Source organism: Ischnura elegans, chromosome 1, assembly GCF_921293095.1.
Source record: "Ischnura elegans chromosome 1, ioIscEleg1.1, whole genome shotgun sequence".
Taxonomy (NCBI): Eukaryota; Metazoa; Arthropoda; class Insecta; order Odonata; family Coenagrionidae; genus Ischnura; species Ischnura elegans.
The window spans coordinates 74,625,759-74,651,652 of record NC_060246.1 but is presented as its reverse complement, the minus strand read 5'-3'; positions in this window follow the sequence as shown (position 1 = coordinate 74,651,652).

Below are 25,894 nucleotides of genomic sequence, written 5' to 3'. Positions count from 1 at the left end.
TCCGATTAACTACAGAGTCGAAGGATCGCTATCTTTCATATTTCCCAGGCGCGTCAGCGCTTCACCGGCCCTGTCCAATGTCCTTTCCACCACTACATCACCCCTTCACCTCTCATTCGAAGTCCGTCTCGTCTTTTCCGCTTGAAATATTTTCGGGCGATAAACCTCGGTGGCTTATTTCTGGAGATCCTCTGATAGGAGCTAAACACGCCCCTGTCCTGTCTGATGGCAAGCGATCGAGTCAGCCCCGCAGAGGGGAGGGTGGGGAGGAGTAGCGGATGTTGATCTGGGCCGCGAACCACCAAAAAGATCGACTCTTCTCTAACCGCCTTACTCTCCGCTTCTGTGCGTGCTTATCGAACTATTTTTAACCTTCCAAAAAAGAGAGTAGACACCCCCCTCCACGCTCCGATCGAACTCATTTTTTTCAGCCGCGCTCTTTATTTTTCGTTGTGTTTTCTTCGGTCCGCTCCGACGTGGAAATAGGGAAGAAAATAAAAGAAGAGAAAACTACCCGGATCGCTTCGCCCCTTCCGTCGATGTCCCCACCGTATTGGATCACCCGATTAACTCCCGCCGCATCTCCTCTATCACCCTCTCGCGGAATAAATTAGAACTATCAATGCCCAGATAAGACGTAAATCTCTTTTTTATTTTGATTACATTTATCTAGCTAATTCTCGTCCCTAAAAGTTAAGTTGTTCACGTTGAATATGTGAAACGTAGGCTCTTCTATAATTGGAATCTTTAAAAACGAGTCTCCTTATGACTATAACGTTTTATATGAATATGAAAGTATTAGGCGAGAAAAAATAAGTTCTTCCGTTAATCTCCTTTAGGAATTTATCACCAATGATGGCAGTGGAATATGCAAATGAAATGACATCACCAAATGTTTCCTCAAGTGCTAGACTAAATTAATAAAATATTTAAAATAAAAAAAAAACAAATTTTGTCGGAATTGGGTAAATCAGTGAAATATGAATATACTTGCAGTCCCATTTTAATCATAAATTTATAGTAAAAATTTGTAAATTCACTTGCGGGTGAGATAAACTGGCGTGACGGCCGATCCATGTAAACCTGCCATGATTATAACATGACCAATTGTTTCATCAAGGTGAAAATAATTTTCATCTTCTGCAGTTTTACGTTAGGTATTGAATAGGTAAAATAAATTTGGTGAGGTTACAGGTTCTAGCAGGTTAAGATGGTGAAAAGTGCCCCCAGATATTTTGAATTGCTACAACGCACGAGAGAATGCACTGTTGCGAGATGGCAAAATAGCCCCTGCTTTAATTGAAGGCTCGAATTCTCGCATCGAAAATGTTTTCGATGTAAGATCAGAACGACCCAGCATAACGACCGAGGATATATAAACCTGGCACTTTCCCACTGGCATCATCGGCCCTGATGACGATAGAAAAGGATTCTATCGAAACGTCGGCAGCGATGGAGATGGAGCTCACCCGGATGGAAACCCGAGAAGAATTCACCGCAATGTTTTCGATACTAACCAGCGTAATATTTCCCCGTATAAAACGGCCTTAATGCATATTCGAAAATACGATATACCAATTACCACCTCTTCTGTCATATTCGCGGAGTATTAGGAAATTAAAGCTTAGAAGTATGGTTATAAACAATAATTACGATTAATCTAAGTGTGATAGGCATTGTTTATGTTAATGTTTATTCTTAATCAATAGTATTAGAAACTAATCAACGACCGTTTATGTCAACAATCAAATCAAATATCCTCCTGGAATACATAGATGCAAATGGTGCAAAGCAGTTTTTCGTGTTTTTGACCGTGTTTCACCAAATTTAAAAATGTGAAAGAAATTAAGATTATACTTCAAGGTAGGGTAACAAAATAAATTTTTTTCGACGTGTCTATTGTTTCCTAAAATTTTTAATTTAATTTTGAAATTTTCAAACTTACATTAAAGTTTTATTTTAGGTCAAAAGATTTTGAAAAAATCAGGATGATACAACGTAATAGTGTACACACTTTAAAATCAAGAAAACGATTTTACAAAAATAAAAAAATTGAGATATCGTTAAAAAACTAAAAATCGTGTTTCAACTTTTTTGGGGTTATTTTCCATTGTTAAGGCCTGAAAATTTGAGGAAACACATAATTTTGGATGCTATTTATATGTTTATTTTTTATTTTTCAAAATATCTGGGGGCACTTTTCACCATCTTAACCTGCTAGGCCCTTTATTTGAATAGTAACTATGAAAAATTACTGCTCTAAATGCTGTGTGATATTGCAAATTAGACGATCTAAAAGAATGTATACGCAATGGTAGGCCTAACATTAAAGATGGAAATTAAATAAGACTAAGGGAGATGCCATGGAGGCTATCTTATTTGAGGCAGTATATACACCAATTAGAATATCGTGTTTCTGATCGATAGTCATAAACCAATTTCGAGCAAAAATTATGTTGAAATGATGCATTTATAGTCGTTTTATGTATTTAGATGAAGTGTTTTCACTGAATAAATGAAAACGATGGGGGGAGCTAAGTGCGAGGTAATAATATCTAGATCAAGATATCAAAATTAAGAACACTTTGGACGATTATATGACAAAATGAATATGTAAAAGACGTTGGTAAGTTGAGCACCCAATAAATGTTTAGGAGTCAAACCATATCGCTGGAGAGGTCAAGGCCATGGAGGCAATTTGGCATCGAAGCGTGTTTGGGCAAGCTCCTCTCTCTTATTGATTGCATCGATAAGCACGACTGACCCCTCCAATAGTTGTTACATTTGCCTTATCTCAGGCTAAAAAGTAGGAAGGAAGATAAAATAATGCTATCTCCTCGAGTTTTTCCATTTTATACTAACATTGATTCGATAATCAATAGTGACAGATATATGGCCGCATAAAAGAAAATGAGCAGTGGAAATATCGGTAAAGATCATCAATCAAATTTTCAATTTAGAAAGATTTCCATCCAGCTGCACGAGGAAAGGTGTCTAACTCTGGCTTGTCCAAGCTTAGCAGTAATAATTTCAATTTGCCCCAGATAATTACTCTGTAAATGAAAGAAAGGCTGAAGATGGTTATTGAATTAAATTCAGACGAATCTTGAAATTTCTAGTAGTGCTCGCGCAAAAATAATGCTGGAGTAGTTAACCCAGATTTGGAATTCCAAACACTTAAACTCTAAATTGTGATTCAAGTTCGGTAATGAAGATAATCTCTCCGGTAATTACCTCACAATCCTTCTTCTTCTTATCCCTGGCCTTCCAAATTTTCCGAAATAAGAATAGTTTACTTATTTTATTTCTAATTTATTCTCAACTTCCCCGATAACAGCACTTTAAGGCCTTTACAACGGCCTTAACAACCACCTGAAGGTGGAATTCGAACCCACGACCTACGGTTTTGCAGGCGACGACTTTACCCCACCGCCATCGAGGCCGGAAAAATAATGTAACTAAAAATATTTGAACTATTTCATGACGTCACCGGAATGTGATTAATTTGTGGGGTATATATTATTGGGAGTGGCTTAGTAAAAAAATGAAAATTTAAGAATCGTCTCGTAAAATGCAGGTCGTTGCACTTAGCTGAAATGCTTCAGATTGAAGGGCAAAATATTTTTTAGTACAGCATTTTTTACCTTCAACTTCATCCCAAATGATTGCGCAAAATCACTTCCTTAAGTATGACAGTGGCATCTTGTTTTCAAATTTCATACATGCATTTATACCAAAAATATTGAAAGCAGCAATGTGGAAAACTATTACACCGAAATAGAACAGAGTGTATCTTCAGACATTAAAGAAAAAGCTCGCGCCATGTACCACAGACTCCCTCTTGGGAAACCTATAACGATTGCATTCGAAATATTTAAATAACCTTTTAGCGGCATAAGGGTAAAGCGCTTGTGGATGAGCCTTGAAACATCATTGTATCTCAATAATTCCACGAATATAGTCTAGCCAAACCCAGCCTGACCTTCGCATACGCTGTCGATGCCTCTCACGTCCGCACGGGAAATATGTTCGCGGCGATTGACGCGCTTCTAAAGGGCGTTCGGAGAAATATGGCGACACGTAGTTTCGGCGATCCCCTCACTTCTACATGTCGCCACTGTCGCCGGGCGATACAGCAGCGGGACAGCTCGACGCACATATATTCATCACGCGACGCTGAGTGACCGATTCATTTAGGGAGAGGATTTTTCCTCACCTGCACTCATATTTCAATTCCTCATATCGGATTAAGCGTGACACCTTGTATAAAGTATCTTTCTACCTAGCCACGAAAATAATGCATTCTTCGGTGACGCGAAAATATCGAAGCTCTCGTTTCGGAGAATTTTCACAATCCTGAAAGACCCTTATTTATTGGTGGTTTCGCCGTTTCAAAGTTCTCGAGTACAAAAAAAACGTTGGCAAAAACCCCAGCAATATGCACTCCATTCGCTGGAATTCGTATTCTGAGTAAACCTCATTTGCACTTGTCGAATTACCACGTTTGTCACGGACAACGTCAAGCCGAGTGCGGTTATTGAATTCTAAATTGGATACTTTTAATCGTTGGAATTTTCTCCTTTTCTGAGAAATTAATCCTTATTAATTTTTATCTTGAGGATTTAGATGTCTTTTTTTCAAACTTCTTCGCGAAAGAATGATTTATGGAGTTGTTCTGTGATTTGAATCGACGTTTCTTTTATCAATAAACTTAGAATTAATACAAAAGCAATATATTGAAATTACATTACATTGGAGATTAGTTAAATTAAATTAGAAAGCAAAAATATTGTAAAAGTCAAATAACGCGGCACCACCTTATTGATGATAATGTGGGGAAAACAATTTCTAGCAGAACATGGATGTTACTTTTTCATAAGAATAAAAAAATACACGCTGTCAATAATTAGACCTTGACCTTTAAGGATTAGTTATTGGTCATTGAAAGTCATTGGTCATAGAGGATATACGATGTCAATTTGGCCGCATGTGTAGAAATAACAAATCGCTCTTTTCTATCTTTACTCCAAATACACCTGTGTACTGCCGGTAAGCTAAGTGCGCGGTAGCACTGTGCAGCTCAGCTTCAATGATGAACGGCTCTCATTTTTGTTTTCAATAAAATTAAAAAAATTAATTGCAGTAGAACGTTATGATTAATTCATTACATTTACGACTTAAAGTAGTTAATCCCCCAGAGTTGCACAATTGAATACCTTAACGTAATGAGAAGTAACAATTTGTCCTTGAATTCGAAATTTTCTTGCAATACGAGAAGGTAACCATACTGCGACGAAGAGGATGTCAGCTCACTATCCCACATATATCCAAATCTGGGTCACGGGGCACATTATGACCACCGAGGAGCCTCAGGAGTTAACCTATTCAACACGCCGCGCCGCAGCGAAACGAAGCGGACAGCATTTAAATGAAGACCCGATTCGCCAATTTTCGTCCCGATTCGACGACCTCCGCCCACATTCCCTCGCTCCAGATGATAGCTTCACCACGTCACCAGAGAGAGGGAAAGGGGAAGTAAAAGGAGCCTTCCGACACTATAAATCCACAGGGCGGAAAGCTCATGAGAGAGTGCAAGGCTGCAAGGGGTAAGTGAGTTGGTGGAATAAGAGGTCACTGAGGAGGAGAGAGAATGAAAGGCCCCCAGTGTGCGCTTGGCGGAGGAAAGGAAAAATTAAATAGTTGAAGGCAAGTGGTCTTCCCCCTTCCACCAAGACTCTTACTTCTTCCGGCTGTGACTCAGCAGTGTATTTGATTCGGCCATTTATCTTCTGAAGAAGGGTTAATCTGAAAAATTGTTGTTGTTCAGAGTAATGATTAAGCTGCAAATACAATGCGGCATACTCTGGTTGATGTGATTTATTAATTACAATGAGAGATAATTCACGGTATAATTCAATGCTAATTATTTCAAGATATTATTCATATATGTTTTATTCTCAACAGAGTATTTCTCTCTCAAGTTAAGAGAGAAGCCAACTCCTCCTCACCCTATCCATTGATGCAGTTCTCTTCCAAACCCCATCTCAGCGTACGTAACATCCCTCTGTCCATTGGGGTTTGGAGAATTTTCATTTACGCTTGGAACTCAATTCATCAACTATATCTGCCTCATGTCTTATATCACTTTCCTCTCCTCCCCCGACATTTTGAGATATTTCTCGATATTTTTCCTATCCGTTCACACGCTCATTCCGATTTTTCTCCATAACCACATCTCAAACGCTATGAGCCAATCCTCATTCTCCATCTTCGACTTCCTTGTTGCCGCATATTCTAAAGCTGTAATACAAACCTATACGTATCTCGACCTGCCTGCTCTTTCCTTTTAACGCTCAAACTGTACCCCTGTCAAATTTATTACACCACGAAATACTTGTTGATTTCATATTGAGTGAATATTGCACTCAGTATTCTACTTGGCACTACAAAATTACTCAAAGGAAAAAAATCAGATTACGAGCAAAATTAGACATTGCAATAATTCCACTGGGTTTAGCCTGGTGGAATTATTTCAATATATAATTTTACTAGTATTAAGAACTTCCACCACATCGAGCCTCACATCATACTATATAAATCATATTAATTGCGAATTTTAGTTTCTATTGCCAAATTATTCCTTGCTGAGTCAATTTGTTCGTTGAAAATTTCGGGCTCGAATCCTGGTGGAGCCAAATAATTTTTTTCATAAAAAAATATCCTCTAGTATAAATATGTTCAATTTGCCACAAATCAAAATCTTAATAATCTCACTTCGCATTTTGGTATAGTATTAGAGGAGGCGACCGACAGCCCAGATCATTAATTGCACCATTAGTAGGGACGGAAGAGGGGAAAGAAACCCGGTGTCGGAATCAGCCTGCCCTGAAAAAAGACGCCCAGGGGACCACGGCTTGACGTCCCATCCGGCGGGTACAGTGCTAAACTTGAGTTGCTCTACATTCATCACTCATGTAGCGATCAGGTAACCTCCGGAAAACTTCTGCCATCGCCACGAACCCAGACCAACTTCGGAACGTGAAGCCAATACTCCAACTACCGCACTGTTCCTATCCCCATGCCTTTTGCGCACACAACATATCTAATAATATATGATTTTATGCTTTCCCGGCGAATAATGTGGGTAAACTTTTCTCGGGATTCCCACCGGGTTAATGTTTTTGTAACGGCCAACGTTTCAAGTACCGTCTCGGCACTCATCATCAGGGAATGAGCCGGTACTTGAAACGTTGGCCGTTATAAAAACATTAACGCGGTGGGAATCCCGAGAAAAGTTTACCAACATATCTAATAGTTTTTTTTTCCGGAAAAGTTCTGCCATTGCCAGGAATCCAGACCCTAGGGACGTGAAGCCAACACTCCAACTACCGCACTAGTCCTATCCCCATGCATTTTGCACACACAACATACATAATTTAAAAAAAAATAATATTTGCCACGCTTTCGCGCCACTCCCAGCTTGTCGCCAATAGGAATCACTTGAGTGACAACGTCCAAGAACTGGCCCTTGGATGGAGGCGGGGAGAGGAAAGACTTTTTCCTCTGCGCCTCCCTCGGAAAGAGTGGAAGGAAAGGAAGAGGTAGCGAATGAGACAAGAGGAACAAGGGCTTGGGAAGAGGGCAAGATGGAGGGAAAGCGAAGTGCGGGAAATCATTATGGGCCAAGTAACGGGACGACGCACAGTGGGCTAAAATCGAAAAAAACTGGCCAAAAGTCGCTGGAGTCTAAAGTATTAGTAAATTAACGAAACTTTTTTACAAATTGTGTATTTTAAAGATGCAACTGAACTTATTTAGGATTATGTGGGCCACAATATTGTTTAGAGGGGCGATAACAATTAAAATAAGTGAATGTGATGCGGGAAGCAAACTCTACAGGGGCACGCCTTCCTTCTGCTGTGGAAAAGCAAGGGAAAAATTGAATTTTTTCTACTATTAACAACGTTAAAGCTATCAAATAGTTGTGCATAAAGTAAATTTTGAGTCCAAAAACAAACTTTTCTGGTATGTTTTTCCCGAGATGTTCTAATCTTCTAATTTCCTTGTGTCGGGTTCAAATGGCGTCGCGACGCGCATTCCCTCCCGTTCTACAGACGCATTCCACTCCCAGAATATTCTTCTTAACCTCGGGAGGAATAATTATTATTAAAGTATTCTACCGATTAAGGTAGGCCTCTATGGAGTACTTTCAAGGCATTCTGGGAGGCTGTCCTTCCTTCCAGCCCTTCCCTCCTCAATTCGCTATAAAACCCACTTCCATTATTTCCATCTATAAATCCTATTTTCTTCCTTCCTCTCCCTCGTTTACCCAAAATTCTACCCTATAAAACAATTTTCAACATCCCTTCACCGCTAAGAACGCTCTCCATCCATACCTTCTGTCTCCTACGTATCTCATCTAAAAGCTGCCTCTTCATACCCACCATGTTCAGCACTTCGTCGTTCCTCCTCCTCTCCGTCCACTTCTTAATTCTTGTCCCCACCCACATCTCGAACGCCTCCAGTTTTCTCTCTTCCTCCTTCCTAAGATTATAACCGGGGGGTGGAACCAGGATTATAACTGGGGGTGGAACGGGTGCATGCCATGGCCTAGAGGGGGCAAGCCAAGTTGTGACATTTTAGCATGAAAAAAGTGAATGAAATATGGATAAAATGGCATTTTGAGAAAATTATAACAGCGTTTTATTAGTTTATGAGATTATTTCCTTGAAAAAATAGATTTATTATAGTTACATATCTTATTCTAATATATATCATTTTTCTTGGGTTTAAAGAAAAGTTGTTGAATACTTTCGTCTCAATTCAGTACTGTTTTTGTTTAAAGACGTTTGCGATTTTTACTTCTAAGGCTGCTCTCCCCTGCCCCTCGCAGCGTACGCTCATGTCCCTAAGTATCCATATTTCCACACCGTGTAGCGCTATACTCCAGACCAGTCAGATTCCACTTTCAATGAATAGCGAACGAAAAAAGAAAGGAACGAAAAATTTTCCATATATAAAGAAATGAGTTCTCGACGACCTGATACTAAGCAAGGCTCAGAGCAGGAATAAAATCTTTTTCCAGCCGTAAGGAATGTTTCATTTTGCCAACTCTCTTTACCTTGGCCCGGATAATTGAAGCTGGATTTAGTGAGCCAGCACCGTCACTGCTCGGTAAAAACCAACAAAATGAAATTAAATACCAAAACGTATAATACATTACTCTAGGAATTATATTTGCATAGGCCAGAGTGTTTGTAGAATGTATTGGCTATGAATACGGGAACACTGGAAATGAAACTTGGTTAGATGTCATTGTCGAGAAGCAGCTTACTTCAGCTTTAACGCTCACAACATTCTCGACGAAAACGCATACAGGATTAAAATAACAAGGGTATAAAGCTAGCCGAAATTGAAGTAACGCACTGACGAGAGAGTTGTGAAAAATTCTAGATACCTCCGAGGTTTCAATCAAATTGTCATCTGGCTATCATCGGTGAAGCAGAGAATTTGAAATATACCTTTTTAACACCGGAAAGTATGAGATTTTTTGTAATGAATATGTGAAAATAAGTGACTATCTATAACTGTGTGTTCTAGGAATATCTTAGTATATTTTCTACAATTTTATTTTCCACCATATGATGATAAATCCATGGGTGACAAATATAAGCGAAAATGATGTTATAAAAATATGAGTCATGAGAATTCTTTCTCTTCCTTATTGTACGCCAAAACCTGACAAAAGGGAGTAAGCAGCAAAACACACTAAAAAGAAGACGCAAGTATCGTTCGAATATTGAATTAAAATGCGATCAACGATCTCGTAGTTTATTGAAAGAGAACTAAAAAACTCCAGAAAGAAAATCATCAGAGATGTCTCGAGAGTCAATTCTAATTGAAGATAACTACCTCTCCGGAGTGCTAAGCAATGCTTCTTCCAACTCTAAATAATGATCAGGTGAGTAGTGTTGTGTCCTAAATTATAAAATAGTCTCTTGGTAAAAATTCTAGGAATTTGAGAATAACCTGATATATCTTGAAAACCTCGCAGAGTTATGAATCTTGTACCTTTCAGAAATGGAATGACGTTACCTTACGAAATGGAAAACTATTGAGTATATATTTCTTTTATCTAACTCATTTACAAATTATTGCTAACAAAAAGCCCCAACCCAATGTGAATAACGCTTCAGCCTTTAACAACAGCTCACTGAGGGCTCTCTTGCCCAATGTTTGAAAATTCTGGAAAAATATAGGATAAAAATTTGTAAGACTACCTAAAATCTAGAGTTAAATTTTATAATTTACACTTGATTAGAAAAAAGTATATTATTCAAGTTTAAAACATCCTATCTAATGGTAGTTTTATGGGTATCTCCATTGTTACACACTAATTAACCTAGTTATTACGAAGTAAAATCGTCCGGGATTAGTTTTCTCATTTCTCTTGCGCTTCTTAATATTCTATAACCATTCACTTTCCTAAAATTCCTTTAAAGTCAGATGTTACCAAAAGAACCCCACAGTCCCTCGATCGTCATCAGCAAACACCCTTTCCGAAGTTAATGTGACTAACTGCTAGTCGAGGTTTTTTTCTAAAAAAGAGATTTAATTTACTTGTGAAAAATTATGTTGCATGATAAATCAAGTACATTTCTGAAACCATATTCCCTTCGGATCCACGACGAAAAGTAATTGAGAATTGTAGCTCTATAAGAAGGCGAGCAGGTGACTACGGGCGACAAGTAACAAGCGTTTGATTGCTATTCAAGCGTAACTCGGCTGGCATCTCATGACACTCCCTACCCTTCCCTCCACCTCAGAAACTCACTCCTTATGACGGGCACGAAAATTTATCCCCCTCCCCAATGTGACCCCGGTCATAATAATTTCATGGCCGTAAAAATCCTGGCGCGATTAATGCACCTCCAAAGTTTACGCCGCGGCTTTTCTCCATGCATTCTCAGTCATAAAAGGCTGTGCGACCTTCTGCCGAGCTGGGCAGACTTCTCTCTCCCACCGCTTCACTTTCCAACATCCCTTGCACTCTTCCCCGGGTGACGTTTTACTCCCATGCAGCGGCAAACCTCAAGGGAGATTTACAGCCAGGGGGCGTTTATGGACAATAAGCCGCGGATGCTCGATAGAAACGTCTCATAAAGCATTCAGTAGACGTCTGGAGAAAAAAAGTAATGACGCATTAGAGTTGTGGTAATAATATTTTTCTCTTTTATCCGAGCTTTTACTAAGATCGGATTTTGCAAGTTTATTTAGGTCGCCTCCCCAGGTGCACAAATGTTCTGTTCTCTCGCGACGTACAGAGACAAAAATATTGCTGATATTTCCACGCCCCTTAAGTCAATATTGCATTGAAACCTTATCTGCATTATTGCATTTCTAAATTATCCATAAACGAATAAGAATAACACCAAATTCTAATGTAAATACATTGCTGAACTTCATCGAGATCGCTTTAAAAAGTCGGTGGAATAAATATCCAACATTCCCTCAGAAATTGCGCTTGGGTAACGTTTTCTTTGAAATTTAAAATATTATTTTCAGTCACATACCTACAAAATTCCAAGTTAATACAGAAAAATAAATATTCATTTAGTGAAGCAAAAAAATTGTTAAAACATCAGAAAAGGGTTAAAACCTTCTAAAAAGCTCGTAATAAAATTCTAAAAATAAATACGTTATTTAAAGATGAAGAAATGAAAAAATATCTTAAAAAATCATAACATTGCAAAAAATTGAAATTTCTCTACATCGCTTAAAACATCCGGTTTAAAAAATAAAATTATAAGAGTTGCATTTTTATAAGCGTATGCCAGCACTTGTTCCTCTCGATTCCTAATGAAATTCATATTTGATTTAATTAATAGATTAGACTTAATATTTATTAATTATTTTTAGATTATATAATATATTATTAAACATGGAGGTGTAGTTTGATACCTTTCACCACGAGCAGGCTAATGTCGATGAATGGCTTTCCTTCATACCTCCCTCATTGCGCAAACTAACTGTCCTTAGCCTTCTCCAAACACAAACAAGAGGTAAGTTTCAATCTCAAAAACAATGGGCTCAAATCTGTCATCATTCCAATTCGAATTAGTCACAAACGATTAAAAATTAAGTTTCATGAAGATTATAAGAAGTAAACAAAGGTGAAATGCTGAGTATTCATCCTATTAATTATTGTATCATAAGAAAATTAAGATCTTATTATCTGCAGACTTGACTTCGGTGTCTATGTAATCGACTAGTTTTGGCGACGCACAACTACAGCTAATATCATGTAAAAAACATAGCTTTTCGTCATATCTCCTTATCTATCATCATTCCAAATAATTATGTGATAGAATAAAGAGACGGCTGGCGAAGAGTCTGATCAGAAGAAAAGCGCTTTAAGGTGCGGAAATGAGGACTCCTAGGGAGGTGGACGAGAAAAGACTGGAGGCCATCAAGATGTGGGGGTGGAGGAGAATGGAGAAGTGAAATGGACGGAAAGGAAGAGGACTGACGAAATGCCAAGCATTGTGGACGAGGAAAGTAAACTTATTGACGGGATTCTGAGGAGGCAGAAGATTTGGATGGAAAGAGAACTGAAAGGGGGGGATGTTGAAATCCATGATAGAAGGAAGAATGTTAGGCAAGCAAAGGGAGGAGGAAATAAATAGGATTTGTAGATTGAATGGAAGGAAGTAAGCTTTTATGTATCTTGAAGAAAGTAATCCAATCTGTGCAGTCTGGGCTAATACCTAAAACTCTCCATGTAAACCTATCAATACCGCTATAATACTTTAATTAAAAAAAAATACATATATAGTTCATTATTGCAAGGACAAATGTTCAAAATAATAATACATTTGTAATAGTTACATTTTCCAAGATAGGAACATTTACAATAATAAGAATTATATACAAGCAATAAGCATGCTCGCACCTCAAGTCCTCCTGAGCCATCGCGATCGCTCGACAGGAGGTGCCGACAATAAGTAAGAAGCAATTAACAATTCGGTCCCGTCAAACCTCCCTGGTTTGTCGGAAGGTTCCGTTATTACTGCCTCCAAAGTACATAGTGGCACCAAACACTAAACAGAAAATTATCCAAAAAATACACATTAATAATAATAATGAATACGGCAGGTATATGATCGGTGTCCTCCCTCAACTCCTCCCACATTATCAAGGACCAGGGTTCCTTCGCCTGTTGCCTTTCCCCACTAGCCGTTCTGCTTCGAAGGGATCAATGCCTCCCCCCGAACGTATGCCTTCCTCCCACCAAAGAGTTTCCACACACAAAGGCGCCACTGCCCGTCGGCACCTTTTCCTTGGTTTCCCGTTCACGGCCGGGGACGGCGAAAGGCAGAGAGAGGGACGGCCACTCGCACTTGTGATTAATCGCGGTCAGCGGCCGAGGGGTTTTCCTTGTATCATGACTTTCGCCGAAGGGAACACGGCTACTGGGACGGTCGTAAAACGACTACTGCTGGGAAGGAGCCCAGTGGGGAAAGACGATTACGTTCACTCCTTTCTCTCTCCCGCTTCGAGTCTCGCCTTCCAATCCGCAGGACTTTTCATCTTCCCCTTATTTGGGAGAGCGACGTTTGAATGCAAACATCGATGCAGAGCGTATTCAAAATGCTAATAATGACATTAATCGAATCGTTACTATCATTAAACTATTCTACCGATTAAGGTAGGTTTCCATGGAGTATTTAAGAAGCATTCTGGTAGCCTCCCCTTCCTTCATGTGCTTCCCTCTTCAAGTCACAATAAGGCCTACGCCCTCTCATTCCATTTAAAAATCAAATTTTCTTCCTTTCTCTCCCTCTTCTGCACAAAACTTTACCTCTAAAACTCGTTTCAACATCCACTATCACATGATAAAAGTGGTATAGTTTTAACGCCGTATTGACTTAAGCGTTTGAACATGGAAGGAAAAAATACTGATTCCGTTGTATTCTCTTACGAAGAAAATCCGATTATCGTTCGGACACCGCTTCAATCAATGGCAATATTAGAAAGATATTTTAGGGGGGGCAGTAATAAAAAATATCGCTTTCCTCTCTCACTTAGTGATTCAACCCTATAAGATTGGCTTCAATAGGTGTAGAGGTCAGCCCGGGAAATACCACGGGCGTGTACTTTTACGCATTCAGGCCGGGAGTGCCGGTTCTTGTACCTGTGCCCCCCGCATTTCGAGGATTTTTTGGGGGGTATCTGACGGCTCCTCCCGGGATGCTAACATGAGAACCTTCCAGAAACACTCAGCCATCTTCGCTCCCTAGCTCCCATCGTTGATATCGCATTGGTCTCTGAAGTCAGTAAATCCTATTTGCCTTCACTGTCATGTTCCGAGAGGATTGAGTCTTTCATGACATGGACGACATCGGTCACGTTTCTCACGCCGTGACCAAGACCATCTTGCGGAATAAAGTTTGCATTTCTCCCACACCACTCTCTCCAATGTTTACCTTCCAATACCATTAGTTTGTACAGGGATGCTCAAGAGAGTGGTGGTCCGACTTCCTTGCTCCCCATGGAATTAGGCGATCACTTCGGAGATAAATTTGACTCATCGAAAGCGCATAAAAGGTGTCCCATTAAATTGATTTTGTAGCATGAAGCTCTCCGAAAGACATCGTCTCACGAAATTTTTTAAACGATTTCCTTGAGCTCGCGATGGAGCAACAAATCTCACACGATAAATCACTCATTTTAAGTAATAAATAATCGATGAATTTATGCAAAGAAATATTGCATAGTGAAAGAAGCCAAAGAGTAAATTAGATAAATGTTTTTTTTAACAGTACGTAATATAGAATAGTGATAAATAAAACTCTTCTACGTGAAAAATATTTTATTTCGAATTATGACTTAAATTTTATCAGTCCCATCCGTCTTGCGACAATGCAATAATATTTCGGAATCACTGATAGATAAGGTGATAAAATTTCGAAAATACTCGATAGGCATCCAAAAATTACTTGCATAAACAAAGGCTAGTGAAGAGTCTGATTCTGAGCGAGACTAAAGAGAAAAAGAAATGTTAGCCTCGAGGTAAAATTTGATGTGGAAAAACTTGAACAGGTTGAGCAATTCAGTAAATTAGGCAGCACATTAGAGGAAAACGGATGCCACATTGAAAATATCAGGAAGAGAATTGCGATAGCAAAGGAGACGGTCATGAAAAGGAAGGAACTAATAAGAGGATCGTTAAGAGTTTAAAGAAAATATTAGTGAAGAGTTTGATCTGAAGAGTAGGTCCTTACGGCGCGGAAACGTTGAGACTAAGGAAGGAGGACGAGACTGGAGGCGTTCGAGATGTGGGTATGGAGAAGAATGGAGAAGGTGAAATGGACAGAGAGGAGGAGAAACGACGAAGTGCTGGACATGGTGGGTGAGGAGAGGCAGCTTTTAGATGAGATTTGGAGGAGACAGAAGGTATGGATGGGAGGAGTACTTAGCGGGGAGGGGATGTTGAAAACGGTGTTAGAGGGTAGAATGTTGGGTAAATGAGGGATATGAAGGAAGAGAATAGGATTTTTAGATAGATTGAAACGGAGTAGGCCTTACAATGAATTGAAGAAGGCAGTGCTGGGAAGGGAGGGAGGCTCCTAGATGACTTCTTTAGTACTCCATGGAAATCTACCTAAATCGGTAGAATATTTTAATAATAATACTTATTAATTGTATTTTTCTACCGGTGATTATTTGATTTGTGTTACAAATGTAAATATTACAAGGAGTTGTTTTTTCTTTATTAAGGAGAAGTAATAACAATAAAGAATTTCTAAGAATTACAGGAGAAGAAATCCTATATTATTTCTTCTCCTGTAATTCTTAAAAATCTTTTCCTTTGTTTTAGCTTAGAATGACAAAATTTTATAGTCCCTTAAAATAATATTATTGGAATGAATCGTTGCAAATGAAAAACATAATAATTGACTGGTTCATTTTGTTTTTACTCTCCGAAACAACTTTTTGCAAACATGATGAATTTGAATTCAACGTTTGTGTAATGCCTTATCACGCGCATTATCGCTTGTTTTAAATTTGTCAGTGATTAACCCACGAAGCCATCATGTAAAGTTTAGATTTGTGTCAACAATAGCATAATGAAAGGAAATTTTTGTTGCTCTAGGTGCAAAAAATATAGAAAACATGAATTGAACAATGGGCAACAGTAATGTGGAGATTTCCCCAAGAATTGCAAATGAAATGATGGGCTTAAATAACTTAAAAATATTTATTTTTACTTTCATTCCCTGACAGATGAAGTACTTCTCCCTTTTTCCTCTGCAGAGTTAGAAGATATACCCCAGCTTCCCCTCTCTTTCCCTCGTCCTGTGGTCTATTCGACCGTTGCCCACCTGATCGCATTCATCACATCCACTCTCCTCCCCATCCTCCGGCCAGCCTCCCTTATCCTTTGGCACACAAACCCATAAACTACCGCTGGCTTCCTCAATCCTCGCAGCCATGATCTCTGGGCCTTATCCCCTTTGCGTGGGTCCAGAGTTACCTCTGATACATCAACAACACATGTCGGATAGAATCAATTCTCTTGTCAACGGGCAGGTAGTACTGATTTCTATTGCACATTTATTTGTGATTGAACTTGAAAAATTATTCTATTTACTTCTTTATATTGGTACCCATTTGACTCTCACCTACGAGGGTCTATTACTGCCATGAATTTTCTCTTCCAAATCTTTCGCCTAATGTTTTAACCTGAAGGTTGGGTTGCATAGGAGAGGGTAGAGCTCACCACAGATTGAGCCATAGAGAATTTTACACTTGAATACCATACCATACCAGTTTACTTTACTTTTCATTTTACCACGATGAAAAGTAAAGTAAACTTCGTAATTCCACACAAATATTTAATGTTTCTATCGTCTCTTTCAGACACTTAAAATGAAAAATTGAACAATTGTTGTCGTGGCAGGTGGCCAAAAGTAGAATTAATGGAGAAGAAGACGAACAAACAACTAACATTCGAAGATGGTGGGGAATAAAAAACTACGAAACAGATATGCGGATTTTTAGATATATATTATATAGAATTTGGTGACTGGTGGTTAAACTGGAGTTTACCAAATTTTCTCAACGATATGGACAAACGATGATTGATCATCGAGTTTGGTTTTAATTCTGCTCTTTGGGACCACTTTGACTGCCACAACCGGTGAACGTAAAAGACGTGGCATCATTTGCCTTTCAGTAGCTTTGCTGGCACGCATAAATTATATTCGGTCATATCGTTCCGGCTAATCCAAATGAGTTTTTTTACAATTAATTTTAAACGCCAAAATTAAAAACCTTTATCCTAAAAAAAAAAACGCGAAAATTCATTTCTACGCCACTGAGCGGTATTTATAAAAAATGAAACCCGGACGAATTTTGCACAGCGGTAGAAAAAACACAGTCGTTTTTAACCTGAGGGTGAAGGCAATAAAAGGGATTTAAATAAAAGCGTTCGAAAATATTTTGCAATAAAAAGAGCGGAAATATTATCATTGTAATTGGTCAAATACGACAAAAAATAAACAAAGCTTGAGCAATAATGGGAAATTTAAGCATTGCCCGCGGTTGTGGGAAGATGAAATCAGTTAATCCAGCTTGCACCGAAATTATTTTCGAGAAAACTGCTGCTAATATGCATATGTCAAAGCGCTCAACCGAACACCGTAACTGCATTTCGTTTTATTTTTTCCGGTAGACGTCATAGTTTCAAAATCAACTGCGGGAAACTGCAGGAAGCATAGATTGCAAATATAAATTTCAAAATGGATTTCTATGAGAGAAACCTGTGCTGTATTTCCATCTGAATTTATTAAATGCCTGTTGCGATGCATGGTAGTGAATGGAGCGGAATACGACGCAGATAGATTTTTTCCTCTAAACAAGAGATTTGTAAAAAGTTCCTCGCCGTCATCTAAACTGTAATCGGTTCAATGCACGCCGATAACATGTCTATCCCAAAACGAAAAAGACATCTAAGAGCCAAGAACAGGCCATAATTTATGCTTTCTGAGTAAAACACGAGGCCGTAAATCGAGTTCATCGTCATGGCAGCTCAGTCAATACAAAATATACTACATAATTTCATCGTAAAGTATCCACAAATGTTAATATGTTGCGTCCCATTAATTACAGGCTATCAATTTTGGAAATTCATCCACATTAATGGATACACTTTGAGTGCGCCATCACCTGTAACTCGCACAAAAGGAAGGAAAATATAGCTCGCAAAATTCTGATTGCATTTATTTGGAGGAAATAAAACCTCTTTTTTTAATAAGCAACGAGTGAAAAAATAGGAAGTCATCTGCAGTAATTAAAAATGTGAATTCAAATAAAAATAATGTTTTTCGGATTAACCGAGGAAATGTGTTGAATTTCAAAATACTTGTAGCCTGCATATCAAAAGGACAGAAAGATGAGAATAAAACATGAATATCCCGAAAGAGAAGGAATTTTAGAAAAAAAAAGTCAGGGGACCAAGGGTGAAAAGGGAAGATGTCACAGAGTCAAAGGCGTCACAAGAAATAAGAAAGAGGAAGTTTTACACAAAGGGAATACGGTCACGCATGACTTGATGACGTGATTTGCATAATCTTGACTGGCGAAGGCGTAATGTACAGGGGGGTCTTGGGGCGACGAGGGGTGCGGAATTCTCTTCAATGATGTACAAGAGGGACAGAGGCTTTTTCCAGTCAATTCCATTAAACTTTCGAGTAAATGATAGAGGGACGGCAGAGTCGGAAGATAGAAGAAGAAAGAAGAGGAATAAATATTAATCACAGCGAATGTACAGGTGAAATATCTCCTCAATGTCATGATGCCATGTCCAGGTCCGATAGAAGCGATAAATTAAGAGAGATGTTATGCCGAATGGATAGATATAGGAATTCGTTTTTTCCCCGAACCATAAGGGACTTTAATAAACGCTAGTACCAACCTCGTTAGAGTACTTCATTTTTTTTTTTTTGAGCTGTAAACGGCTGGTGTCCTAACACCCCCTGCCACACGCCTTTAAGGCGGCTTGCGGGGTATTATATAGATATAGATGTAGATGCAAACAAGTCATGGTAATGGCAAACATAGCCAATGCTACTCATCGGGATGAAATGACTCTATTCATGAGTAATATTTCTAAACCTGCCGCGTGAACGGCGGTGAAATATACAAGAATTGCCATGAGAAAAAATTCCCCTGGACCGGGAATCGAACCACGGACCTTTGGCTTTCCGGGCCACTGCGCAGACCACTACTCTATCCAGGTTCTTTAATTCTCATGGCAATTATACCGGTTGTGGCTTCTTGTCCTTTCTCCCTCGCGTTGCCATACTTGATGGACCGCGAGGGCCTAACACCTATTACCATGAGCTTCGGTATAATTGCCATGAGAATTAAAGAACCTGGATTGCGTAGTGGTCTGTGCAATGGCCCGGAAAGCCAAAGGTCCGTGGTTCGATTCCCGGTCCAGGGGAAATTTTTCTCATGGCAATTCTTGCATATGACTCTATTCATCTTCGTATTAGAGAAAGTAATCGGAAAAACGATAACATAAAATTTTTTTAACCTCCCGTCAGCGCAATATTGGAATTGCTGTGTTCAGGCGCAAAGTGGCTGACAGGCACAGATTTGAAAAATACATTGTTAACTCTTAGCATGGCACAGTGGACCAACTTTAAAGATTACAGCACCATTACTAGTTTAGTCGAACACTTAATTATTGTCTTTCATGCTATGCAAATAATGCAATACACACCGCCATACAGCCCCGGACCGATCCAGCAAGGTGCTATTTAGCGTCTTATTTAGACTATTAAGTATTATTCTATATTTATTTATTTAATCCAGTCCAAAAACAGCACGAGGCCAATTGCAGAGGACTCACAATAACAGGAGAAACAATTTAATAATATTAAGCAACGTAACCAATAATGAACAAAAAATATTCAACAGTATTTACAGATAAATAACAAAGAATAGTAAATTTCATCGGGTGATGCGAGGATTAGGGGGAAAATTACGATGGCCAAATTCAAACGATCCATTTTCGCCAGCAGTTGCTTCAGCATTTATTTATATAGTTAAATAAAATTGAAACTTACCTTCCTTTAACCTTCTTCCTATAATGTATTTTAGCACGTGAATTCTATAAGATCAGTGTTTTTATTTTGCTATCTTATTTGTCTAATAATCCTTTTATTTTTATTTATTGTTCCATTATTTTTTTAATTATGCTAAATAATCCGCCACTGATCTGTTTGCAAAAAATTCGGAAATAAAAAAAAGCGGCAGCATGGAGCATGTCAAAACAAACAGCTGCTATAAGCACCAAGGGTGTATGCCGCCAAGTGACACGGAGAAATAGAAAAACACTCGCGTTGTGCTTGTCAGATCTGTTGCGCCCGAAAGGAGGTTAAAGGAAAATATGGTTCAATTTTATTTTTAACAATTTAAATAAATGCTAAAGCAACTATGGGCGAAAATAGATCGTTTGAATTTAACCGTAATATTCTGATCTTAACAAAAGGAAATTAATCTAAGATTTCCCAGAGTTCCTGTTACCATTCATGAACTAAAAAGCAAAAAGATATGTGTAGCCTCATTCAGTAGCATCTGCCGTGAATTGTTTGAGGGAAGTCCTCACATGGAGCTCGAATTTATTTTCCAAAGAATGAAGGACTCAAATGTGATTTTTTGTATTCGTTTTATTCTGCAAGGTTTTGAAACTGTAAAGCGAGCCCATATATATCAAGTCTTTGAAATTCATGAGTATATCATATAAAATACAAATATATAAATATATAAATCAATCATAAGTATAAACAAATCAATAACGCAAAAGATACAGGAATTAGGGAATACTAAACGTATTATCAAGAAAGAGGGAAATTAAGGTGGGATCTTTGCGTGAATCCATATTAAAAGGAAGTCTTCAACAGGATTATATCAAAGTAAGTGCACTAGTTCCTAATCCGTTTTGGAGGCTATGAAGAATCTGGGGAGATTTAAATAAGGTTTACTTCTATATAATTCCACTACTTGAAGACAAATTGGACGGAACAGTCTGAAACTTCAAAAGAGAAGCCAGCTATAGTATAAGAAACCACTCCTCTGAACCACTCACTCCAGTCAGATGCCATTTCAAGAAAAATTCAAATTATACATCCCGTTCCTTAAACTCCAAGAAGACAGCTGATTGGCTAGGAGCTCGGATCAACGATATAATAGAAAACTCCGCTTGGCTTGGCTGGACGGAACAATCCTCGTAAGTCAACAAATATTATTATGCTGGTGAACACAAAGCAAATTTAACAGCCAATTTCATATCGCTGCTGGTGATGATAACTACGTCAAAAGCAATTAGGCTTCTGAAAACTCATCTTCTCTCATATTTACTAAGATCTCACATTCACATCGTTGAGGAAAGAAGACAAAACAATGGACGTCAAGTGGAAATTTTATATACCGATCACGTTATTGCTAATAGGTTATGTCAAAGGACTTACTGGGTTGGCGATGTTTATGCCTGCATCAAATAGCAGTAAATTGAAATAGCAATAACAATAATCAAATGGCACTAAGAGAATCCATTGAAAAGCCACTGCTTGAAGGAGCGAGTTATTTGTAGGAAATGCCTCCAATAACCAAGAGGACTTCCGTCGATGATGTGAAACAATCTTTTGGAAGTACAATCAGAGAAAATGATCCATGCTAATGGTGAATTCCTAGATATACGTTATGATGAATATTTACGGATAACATAAATTAAACCATTGATCATTATCAAAGTTCCCATCGTCGTGAATATCTTTAATACATCTCTCTGTCTTTCTGGTAATATTACGACTAATATTTGAATTGGAAAGCATGGATATCAATTTCAAAATTAGATTTTCGCCTTCTTCAAAAGCAAGAAAACATTGAAATCTAAAGATCAGTTTGAAATAACATAGCCATTTGAATAGCGGTATGATATAACAAAGAAAATAAATTACATCGCACACAACTGAAATGGGAGAACATTCAGAAACGCACAAGTAAAAGTACAAAAATGAATTGCAAAGAAATACATTTTGCTCATAAATAGAAAAAAGGGCTTGAATCAACCCTACACTATGTTATAATTTACCTAATCACAAGTCGTCTTTACGAATGAAATGAAAAGAAAAAAAACAAAAAATTTTCCGACCTTATTATGCCAATTTATCAGAGTAAAAATATTAATTGATTGCCGCCCACTAATTACCTACGTAAAAACGACGCGTACTCGAATAAGAAAGAAATCGTACCATACATAAATCACTGAACACGACACGTAGAAGAGGGCGTTGCACAAGGAAAATACCAAGGATACACGTATGCAGGACACGGACTTCAGCAAAGAGAGACCGAGCCGTGAGCATCTGGCGCGAAATTTCACATCCTTTCGGAAATAAAGGACTTTTTTTTAAATTTATATTTATTTCTATCACATTGAGGGCTGCGTGGCTCCTTCACCGTATCGCCCAGAGGTACCTACTCCAACAAATAGAGGGGAAGACGGAATCTCTTTCAGTCGCAGTGCATTCTGGGCACCTCGCCTGACGCCTTTTGAAGTGATGCATCGACCACCTGATGCGTGGCGGCGTCTCTCTCACAAACATTTCGCCGTCGACTGTCCGCCGGGATTAAATTTTCCGCGCGGACGATTCTCAGCAGAGCTTTGCAGACGGAAGAGACCGGCGTCGTCATGAGCAAGGATAGGGAAGGAAGCCCTCTCGAGTTTATTTATTTTTATGAACACCATACCTATGGATAATTCGCACATGGACGAATGCCAGAGATAAGAGGCGTCTCTCGGAATACTTTACGATTCACAATTTCATCTGGAAGCCGCAAAAGATACCACTCGTCCTAAACACTCATGCATATGAAGTGCACTCTAACTCAGTACACAAACGGATTCTTATGAAAGAAAATAGAGGGATACTTTCAACAGTAATGCTGTGGAGGTTCCAACGCAGCACAGTGTAATTTTCTTTTTACTCCAGCAAACTTCATAAAAAACAAAGCCTCTTAATAAACATGTACCTAGTTAACATCAAACTCTATTATAAGAATTTCCTCATACTTTTACCAAAATCGTAATGGTCTAGAAAACTTTAAACAGGTGTGCAAATTTAGAATTGATAATTTGGGATAAGAATTAGTATTCCGGAAGAAATCACATACTACCATTCTGATAATGAAAACAGACAAACTAAAGATGTAAATAGTAAGTCATATTCTTCGACGGCATATATATTTCCTATATTTTAGTTTAAAGCTGAAATACGATCATGAGTACTGGTAGAGATATCAATACTTCTATCCACCAGCTATGGTTACTAAATAGCTAGATATGCGTTATATAAGGCCTAGAGGATGGATTCACATGTCTAACATACACCAGATGAATAAATCGGTACCTATAATTGTGAATGATGAAAAAATGTATGATTCAAAGGGATTCAGTTTCCATATATCTCTTTTCAATTCCATATTGTACGTCAGAGAAAATAATTACCTTTTTTGCGCAGCATAGATTTTCGAATCACCTCCGAGCACTTTGCCGCTACGGTCGAAAAATAGAAAATAAAAATCACTATCAAGTCCACGTGGCAACTTCCGGAGCTATATAAAATGTTATGACTAAATATGCCTTGGGCATTGATTTCAAGCATACATTTTTTGGAAATTGATTTAAAAATTCTAATACTAAAAGGAATTATGGATCACCGCAGCGCAACTACGAGGTGGACACAACTGTGTGAGTTTGACATCCAATCATCGTGAATGCTCTTTAATCATGTCAGCGACGGTTTTATCTTTTTGCGGATCTTCAGATGAATTTTATACCAAAAGCTTTAATAAACCATTATTTTTACGAAGTATTTTATATTCATGAATGGAATTTACCGCAGTTTTCTTTAAATTGAGTGAGATTAAAATTTCCTGTTGGTTTGCATTTGATTTGAAAATATTACCCGATTAAGAATTCGAATATCCATCATATTCCCCAATTTATGTGAATCACCTTGGCCGTTCCAAAGAGCTATCAAGATGCGTATTATTTACCTCCTCCAAGAGGTATTCAGTAAGTAGATGAATATACTATTTTTTAGAGAATAATAGCTGAGAGATATTCCAATTAATGCCATACTTAACTTGAAAATTTTACTTCAGTTTTCTACATCCCCTAGCTGCTCCTATGTAAGCAGAATATTATTCTCCTCCAAGAGCTTCCCAAGTCATAAATAGGCAAAAGAGGCAAGAATTATAATCACCTTACTTTTTGGGTAAATATCTTTCTTGACGTCGTAACTAAGTTTGATAACGGTTATATGGTGGTAATTTTTGATGGTCTATTCACCTTAAATATGCTACATAATTACACTTTATCCAGCTAACAAAGTGATTCACGCTTTTACTGACCCCCTTATCAGCAGAAAATTTCCATTTGCCTCGCATATATTTCTACGTGTAACTCAGTAGACATGTAACGTGTTGCTTACGAACACTTTTATGTGCACCAAGAAAAGCAATCACCTCAGTATAAAACTAAGCTAAACGGAATTTCCTTGCACATAATTGAATATAATTGAGATTTCACGCTTCCTCGATGATAAATGTGACAGTGTACACCATACACCAACGCGCATAGTTTTACCGATAGCCTATGGCAAATGTTATTTTGGTGAGACTGGGTTAAGCTCGTACCTGAGCCTATGAAAATATCTGTGTGTGGCAACATATAAACAGTTGACGGCTTCATTAGTCGACCACAGCGGAGAATGGATGTGCCTCGGGACATGACGTAAAATTTGACCAGCCAAAGGTAATAGATAGCAAAGGGCAGATATTAACCAAGGCTGATCAGGGAAGCTATGTAAATAGGTAAAAAAAAGATAATTTAAATTGAGCCGAAGGATCTAAACTTGGAGGAGAACGAAAATAATGAACCGACATCGTTGTATTCGATATGAAGACGCAGGCAGAAGTACTCGGGAAATTGCTGTCACCGAAACAACAATAGCGCGTAAGAACTCGGAAGAATGAACTTTTCAATGTCCTTGAGATTCATATGCCTCATCTGTGCTCCTATTTGTTCAAGATCACCTTCTTCTTCTCCTGTGATGAGCTTTTCATCCATCAATTTTAAACACAGACTAGAAAGTAAATTCAGGGGAAAGCGTTTAAATCGTCTTATAGAAGATTTTAATGCTTTCCTAATGAAATGATCATCATCATCCCCTTGGCTACTGAGTTTCGCGTCAGTTATTAATGTTAATCCGGTACAGAAGTTTTAAGTGCAAATATGAACATAGACGGATCTAGGGGGGGGGGGGGCACGGGGGCACGTGCCCCCCCAGAACCTTAAACATATGGAAGATTTTAGTAAAGTCCCATTATCATTGCGTTCGTTTTGTATTACGAGGTATCTTTGTGCCCCCCCCAGAACAAAATCCTGGACACGGCCTTGCTTGTGCCCTCCCCCAGAAAGAAATCCTCGATCCACCCCTGAATATGAAATATATTCATTTCCCATTTATCCCGTAACGCCGTGCGTCATCATGCAATTTGTTGCCCTCAAATAGACTTAAGGTTTGAATGACCTTTTATAAAACTTAATCGCGAATTTACATTCTTTTCGCAGTTATTTTTCTTCCCAAGCGGCTTAAATAGTCGGTATGAACTTCTTGCTTCCCCGGCAGCCGAATCATCCACAGTAAATGGGCAGAGATGTAATTGCATATTGGCGACGGAATGATCTCCACACATTCTCTACAGACTAAAAAAGCAATTTTGCGCTTCTTTATTTCCGACCGAGGATGTGCAT